The 8745-nt window shown below is 32.7% G+C and overlaps 1 long non-coding RNA gene across 1 annotated transcript; it reads right to left on the bottom strand.

Annotated features, from left to right (window-relative positions):
• Positions 1–5061: 5061 nt before the first annotated feature.
• LOC145163156 (uncharacterized) lies at positions 5062–5549 on the bottom strand. Its single transcript, XR_013739610.1, has 3 exons — positions 5508–5549; positions 5176–5265; positions 5062–5093 (listed from the first exon to the last, which is right to left on the bottom strand). It is a non-coding gene; the product is annotated as an uncharacterized LOC145163156 (long non-coding RNA).
• Positions 5550–8745: the final 3196 nt, after the last annotated feature.

Genomic DNA, 8745 nt, shown 5'->3' with positions numbered 1-8745 from the left:
ATGTATTGTGAAAACTAATGCAATGGGCATTTATTAATTGAAATTAAACATAGGAGATGCATCCAATACATACGAAATACATGAAAATAACCTAGTACTCACATAATAAACTGAAATAGATTTTAAACAAACGGGATATATTTCAAAATATTCCAAGGGGCTTCAAACTGGAATTCCAACCCGTCACTTAATGACTTGTATTCCTCCTTAGCAGCTTCCAAGATGACCTCCTCAATAGCATTTAAACGGGTGCCGTCAATGTTGGTATAAAGATCGTTGAATAATAGAACTTCAGTTTTCATTTCATACCATCTTGCTAAGATGTCTAGTTCGTCACGATCGTTTCTTGTAGTCATTTTGTTTTCAGCGTTGAAAATATTGGATAAACGGCTCCAAAACATTGGATCGTTCAACTTGCTTGTCTCGTACACATGAATATAAGCACGTGTAAGAACCAAGAACTCTTCATTTCTCTATGATATAGAACTCATTTTGATTGAAACAAAGAGAGTAAAATCTCAAAAACAATATTTGAACAGTTGTATTGGTTGTTTAGTAAACTATTTATTTAACTTAATGTCAATTTATAGTAGTTTATACACAATATCGCAGTCCAATCTTCTAATGTGTCTGCAATTCATAGTCAAACTTAACTGACGAACGCAGTGTACTATACTTATAACACAACAGATCACTGTTCGAGTTGACAAGTCATCCCCGTCGAATGACAACACAATACACTGCTACTTGAGTTGACAAGCCATTGCACCGGGAAAATAAGGAGTCGCTATAAATAGTTGTTAATATCCATTTTAATTGTATCGTATTACTTCCCCCTTGCAATTATGGACTCACCTGTACCACATATATGGAGGAACGAAGAGGAGGTCGCTTTGGTTCAAGCTTGGATTATAACTGTAGAGGAGGATTTTCCATCGGGTCCCCCACAAGTTCGCGCTGGATCATTTTGGTGTCGTGTCTGTCATTTGTTTCACCATTTAATGGGGCGTACTCAATATCGAAGAAGAAGAGATGTCAAAGCGAAGTTTCTGGATTTGAAAATAAAGGTGAAACAATTTCAACGTATTTATAACGAGTTGGATAATGAACATGAAAATACGGATGAAGACATTCTACGACAGGTGACTTTGGAACTATACCGTTTTGAATATGATGGTAGCGAGTTTACCCACTTAGATGCATGGAATCTTTTAAAGAATGTCCCTCATTTTTAATATGCATGTTCGTTAAGTTAATTGTTTTTCGTTAGTTAAGTTGTTTGTTGTTGTATGTGTGTTTTGTTACTATTTAATAAATGTCTCTTACTTTTAATGTATGTTGTTTCCTCAATCGCTAATACATAATACGACATAAAATAAATAACTAATACATAATACAACATAAAATATAAACGAGGTACATGAATAACTAATACATAACACGACGTAAAATAAAAACGGGGTACATAAATAACTAATACATAATACGACATAAACTATAAACAGGGTAAATGAATAACTATTGCATTGAGGGAGGTAACAGGACCATCGTTTCATTTGGTATTTCCCAAAGCACATGTGATGGTATAGTATTCACCAACTCAGATCCATATGCAAGTCGATACACAAAATTAGTGAACTTGTAATCAACCATTTCGTGAATGGCTTCAGACGTACGGGTTCTTAGACATGCTATAGCGTGGCCACATGGTATACCGCTTTTTTGCCATTTCCCACAACTACATACCCTTCGTTCAAGTTGTACGTTGGTGGTGGCAAAATTGTCATCGACTTCAAATGTATCCCCATACAAACGTCTTGCCATCCAATTATAAGACTTGTTGACACGTTTTTGAACCTTACTCTCAACATAAGGGGTCAACCCACCAGACAACCTCCTTGGAAAATTTGATAATTTTAGAAAAATAATAACACAAGAAAAAAACTAAGTATAACAATCTCCCTTACCCGCCACTTCAGCCCGTTCACCATACTTTGATTGTATCGACGTATTGATTAACTCAATTATCGTTGTTATAGGAAACTCACGTGTGGATATAATTTGCAAAATTTCAGGAACGTCAATCGATTTAACATTGTAACGTACTTTTGGGAAAAATGCTCGTGTCCATTTTGAAGTTGCTATATCGTCAAGCCAGTAAATTGGACTCCTAAGCAAGGTGCAGAAAGGTGGTTTCCTACATGCACTTTGCAACCTTTCCAGACACAAGTAAAAATCATGAACACTATATGCATTGCATGACTTCCAAAACAACGATTCAACTTCTGTATCGTTATGTCCGACAGACTCACGTATTTTTCGAGCTATATCTTTAGGACAATATCCATGATACGAATCCGAGTAGGCACTCTGAACACCAAAGTCTATTTTATCACATAGGTTGCTTATAAAACCAACATCTGTATCCTCACCTAAACAATCTTTTAACCTCATCATGAACCATCTCCATGATTCTTTACACTCTAAGGTTCCCAAACCAATTGCTAAGAGTAGGGGTTCATGATTTCCATCTAAAGCCACTGCGAAGTACATTGTTGTCAAATAGCTCCCAAGAAGGGGTAAATAACCCACATATATGAACGGTATCATGCACCTAAGAAAGGTACGAATCTGCATAAAAAAACAAACATAAATTACTGATAAGTAAAGAGTACACGAGATACATTAGCAAGAAATGTTAATTAAGTCAATAAAACTATTATGTTATACCACGCAACCTAAAGCCACAAAACAGAATTGAAAGCGGTTGGTATCCATTTTCTTGATGGCTGTGAAGGTATTAGGATTTGTTCTTTGTAGATTATGCAAGAACATTGGTAGCTGAGTAAAGCTTCTTTCGGTGTAAGTACTCATTTTCACAAGCAATGAAAGTGTATTATAATCATCACACAAATACAATTTTAATTATATACAAATTGGTGTTTCTCTACAGTTCATATTTCATAGTTCAACTTTTTAAATTCGTAGTCAAACCAGTTCATTTCATAGTCAAACATCACTGACCGACAAGACAAGACAATGTACTTGTATGCAGTTCATAGTTCAACTTTTTAAATTCGTAGTCAAACCAGTTCATTTCATAGTCAAACATCACTGACCGACAAGACAAGACGATGTACTTGTATGCAGTTCATAGTTCAACTTTTTAAATTCGTAGTCAAACCAGTTCATTTCATAGTCAAAGATACTTGTTTGTAATAAAATTTCTTCTATAAATGGGTGTAATGTAACTCCATTAAATTTATATGTGAAATTAATTCATATTAGATAGACTAAAAAAGGCGAATGGCATACTGTAATTGCGGAGGTGAACGTATCATTAGGATTTCGGGTACAACTAAAAACCCAGGAAGATTATTTTACGCTTGCCCATATTTGGTATCATGTTCTTAACCTCATTCATATTTACACTCTAATCATTATATAGCAACAATTTTTATTGACAATGTTTAAATTTACAGGGACCAAAATGCGGGTTTATCAGTTGGGTTGATGAAGAGAAGGACCAATCATCTATCATAATAGCTAAAATAGCTAACACTAACAAGCTCTTTCAATCAGAAAATAAGCAGTTAAAGATAGCCTTGGTTTGTAGTTGGGTGTTGTTTTTGGCAATTATTATTTACAAGTTGTAAGCTTTTTAGTATTTGTTACATCAATAAATTGTTGTATTTGTTGTTATGTTTAGAGCATTGTACTTGTTACTTTAAAACAAATGGTGGTGTCGTTCTTATGTTGTAAGTATTTAAGTTATTACTAGGTCATTAAATCCAACATACAATTACATATACAAATATAAGATCCAACTACATAGGACCAAGACTCGACCCCCAATAAATTTTTGCCATCCGTTGGCGAAACTCTAAAGCTGCGTTCCTTGGGTCAATAAGTTCACGTATTGGTTGGCCTGAAACTAATTGTTCCATAAACATACAAACAAAATACACCGCAATCTCCCAAATGGCTACTTTGTTGGGGAACATTTGTTTCGAATATGAATTGCATATTCAATGGAATCCTTGGGATGTTCCTCCGGGCCCAATAGTTAATCTTGTCTAAATAATTTGTCACTCGAGCCTCAAATTTGGTAAAGGTTCCATCACGCTTGAAATTTTCATAAGCCACTCTACCGAGACTCTCATAAATATGGACTTCCATATTCGCCAATCAAAGTTCCCTAAATAACCAGTGATTAGGGGCTGAATGAATCGGTAATAGGACCTGTATAAGGATAAAAAAGAAATAAATTTTGTTTAGAAATAAGAATACCAAAACATAACGACAATAACGATAATATTTTAAAAAAATAAAATTTAGTTTGCCGTATCGACATCCCACAAAGCAACCATGAAGTTGGGGTATTTAGCAATACCAGCCATAAGCGCCCTCCAATCCTACCCTTCCTCCACAGCATGGCAAACAAAAAAATTTGCTGACATTATTGTATGTCGGACGCTATCAAAACGTCTATCCATCAGTATTCTATACCAAAGGGTGATATGCTGCACAAAATTATGACACTTTTGTTAATAACTAAAAAAGAAAATACTTTTCAAAAAATAAATTAAGTATTATTTTACCGCTGACTCCAACCATCCGTCGTGTATATGCCCAAACAAGGCGCTCCAAAATTCTCTATCTAACACCAAATTAAACAAACGATCATGCACGTCATATGAATGAAATAAATAATTCTTGATCACAACCTCACCGCGGTTGCAGGCGCAACACGGAGAAGTCGTGAGCAACAGCAAATGCTGGAGGAGGAACGGGGCTTCCTTGATTTCATATCAACCTTCTTTTTTGCTCTTCTTTTTTGTTTCGGTGTTGTGTGCAGCTAAAACAATATTGAAATGTTTACATCTCTATCTTTCAAATAATTCATATAAAAAAATTCTATTATTACGATATAACTTTTTAAATTAAACGAATACCTCGGTGTACGGAGGGCACAAATACTTTGATGGATTTCGAGCCCTCGGTTTATCGGGTGTAACTTCTTTGCCATCAAAACCATAAGCATCATAATAATCTACATTTCCCGTAATTTGTATTTCATCTTCCTCCGACACCTAAATTAATAAGCAAAAATCTCTAATTAAAACATGTTTCAATCTACTAAATAAATATTAAAATAAATGTAAGTATAACAACCTCTTTAGCTTCATTATCATTTACATCAAACACATCATCATCAAATTTGTTCCTACTACAACCCGCATTCTCATTCCTCTCCTCCAACTCCTACATTAAAATTAACACATTATAGTTATTAACGAAAGAAACATTAAAAATAAATTATTAAAATCGTAAATGTAATATCTATAATAACCTTGTCGTCTTCAATATCACCAAAAATATATTCATTTGTATTATTTTTATTCATCACTTCATCTTCTACAACCTAAATTTGCAAATATAAAATATGAACACAAATATTAATATATGTTAATAAATTAAAAAAAATAATGAAGCGTGTAACTAACCCGTTCATCAAATTTTGTTTGGAATACTGCAGGCTCCTCAAAACTTATGTTATTCCATAGATCTTCATTATTCACTTCTTCAACAAACACCTCTGTAGGTTCTCGGTTCGTAAACACATGTTGCTCCAGTGCATGTAGTCGTTTCAACACCTCCTCTAGGTTGGGTTTTCCGCTGCGCCCACCTCTACCATGAGAGCGACCACTAGACGACATACTAGACGAAGATTCGTCTTGTCTCCTAAAATGGTCCCGTACTGGGGATGGAACTGATTTCCGTTCACCATATACATACTCTTGAAATGACATATAATAAAAAGATGTCATCTCATCATCACTCGGTGACATTTTATTTCTTGGTGGTTATCCCTCCTAAAAAATAGAACATATTAAAATTACATATAAAAGTATAATAATATATTTTATTAATAATTAAAAAATTTTATAAACATGTATCTTTGAAAAAATCTTGTTCACATCAACTCATTTCAATTTTTTTGTCCCCCTCCATCGTTTCATCCGAGGCATGTCTTTATTTTTTCTCAATACAAATCCACACGCACGAACAGCCGGAAGCATCTCATATATTCATATCTACAATTTTTACAATTATAGTAATAAAAGTTAAAATTAAAATAACTGTCATAACAATAAAACCATTTAAATATAAGTAAATTTTTATACCCTAATTGGAGCCGTAAATCCTGAGACAGTGTATTTTAAAGTTTGACGACGCTCAGGAAGTGATAAATATTTATTTATCTTGTGCCATGTATCCTCAAGATCATCATACGTAAAATCCCATAAATAGCTACCCCAAGCGAAACTAACAAAACAAAAAAAAATTAGTTATAATATAACTTAACATCAATAATATAAAAGTATCAAAGTAAAGAAAAAATACTTGTTCCAAACATCCAAATTCTCAGCCAAAAAAAAACCAATCTTGTGGCACACGATCATTTATTTCTATTCCCAAAAAACCTTCACATAAAATGTAAATCAAACATACTCTAACTGCATCGGCATCGTCAACTTCTAAGAATGGTCGATTTAAAATAAAACTTTTCAGGTCACCGATTTTCACCGAACTATTTGTATGGTTCGGAAATAGCCGCTCACGCAATAAACATCTTTTTTTAGTACTAACTATTTTTTCTGACACTTTTTTCCCGATGTTTTTTGGATACTCCGCAAATTTCAACCCGGTTATCAAACAAAACTCTTCCGGCCCATATACCAATTTCGTATCGGCTACTCTAAAATATAACCGTTTTATTCCATCTGGAGATAAAACAGCGTCCGGCCGTATCTGATGAAGGAACATTTTGTGGAACAACAATCTGTCCCCTTGTAAACGAGGGACGTCCAACAAATAACCAAATATTGTATCTCTAAATATTTCACGTCTCACACCATCTAACACTTCAAACACTTCCCATATGTTACACCCCGATCCCTTTAAGTTTACAATAGCTTTCACATCGAAATAATTACAATTATGCTGCAAAAAACACAATAACATATTAGAAAACTAAACAACTATTTCATTTTAAAATATTTTATTATTAAATGCAATAATAACATAATAACAATGCAAATACAAATATTTAATAAATAATTTATATATTTACGCTAAAAAACAATAACATACTATAACAATTTTTCAACTTAAACGGCAACTATATAAACAATTTTCCAAGTAATACGACAAATATACAAACGATTTTTATCTTTCTAATTATATCAAATAACATTATCTAACCATATAAACAAGAACAAACAATTTTTCAACTAAAACGACAACTAAACTAACAAATTTTCAACTTATACGAGAAATATACACACAATTTTTAAGTTTCAAATTATATAAAATAACATATTCTAACCAAACATATTGTAAACCACTAACCAAACATATTGTAAACATTATTCTAACAATTTATTTAACTACTAACTTAAAAAAATAAGCATATTCTAACCATTTTACTAAATGTACAACTACCCGATGCACACTCTACGCAGTCTCTACTTGTACATTTATACAACCACTAACAAAATAGCATTTCAACTTCAAGTTTAGTAATAACAAATATTAAAACTATCAAATACAACAAAATTACCCTATCACAAACAATACAATTTCTTTTTTTTACACTAACTAATACAATAAATAATAAAATAATAAACATAAAAAGAGTTAAAATCTAACCATATTTTCGGGATTGTTGAAGTAATCGTCCATTTTCTTCAAGAAATCGTCAAAAGGAATCCCCGAGAGAGAGAGTTTTTCTATATTGAAGAGTGAAAAATGAGGAAAAAAAATCCTTTTATAGAATTTCCTGCGAAAAATCGCAGGTGTATAGTGAAAATCGCAGATGGACTTTTCCATCTGCGAATGTACAAGTACCTAAACCACAACTGTGCTTTAGGTACTTGTACATTCGCAGATGGAAAAGTCAAATCGCAGATGGACCATTCCCATCTGCGATTTTGAAGGTCATTTTTGCAATTTCGATTTTTTTTGGCTATTTTCCGCAAAGTGATTAGGATAATTGGCTATTTTTGTCATTTTCTCTTTACTATTTTTTCATGATTTTATGATTATTCAAGGAATTAAATGGTGAAAAATAGTTAGACAAATCAAAAATTCAAGAAAATTTATCTTGAGGTCATTGACTTCAATTAAAACTGAAATACAAAGTTTGGGAAATTTAGAACTAAATTGATTTAGTTTTTGAATATTTAATCATTAGAACACCTCTTAAAATGTTAAATATTAACATTTCAATAATGAGAATTTTCCACTTAAATTGTTATATAACAATTGATTCATTGAAATTTAATTTTCACAGAAAAATGTTTGTAACTTATCAATATGAAATTTTGACACAATATTGGCATAATTCTATTGTAGTAGTAAGTATACTAGTGTTAGATTTCTATTAGAGACTCACTAGCGAATACCATTATTGTAGGAATCGGTAGTGGTACATGTCGAACGTAGTTCAAGGCACCATTTGCATCATCTCAATGCATTGTGAGTATTCATGACTCCCCTATTTTCGGTTTTTAAATGTTTTGGGGTGGAAAAGCATGTCCTAAACTTTTTATGTTCGTTGTATTGATTTTGACTCGTATGAAACTTGGTTGCTATATTTCGTATGTATGTGTATGTTACTTTAATTCATGAGGACTGTATCGCGGTTAAGTCCCTGGAATCTCTAGACACAACTCATTA

This window comes from Lactuca virosa, chromosome 3 (genome assembly GCF_052849685.1).
Source record: "Lactuca virosa cultivar CGN04683 chromosome 3, Lactuca_virosa_CGN04683_v6, whole genome shotgun sequence".
Taxonomy (NCBI): domain Eukaryota; kingdom Viridiplantae; phylum Streptophyta; class Magnoliopsida; order Asterales; family Asteraceae; genus Lactuca; species Lactuca virosa.
The sequence above is the reverse complement of the archived record's forward strand: the minus strand, read 5'-3'. Positions and strand labels throughout refer to the sequence as shown.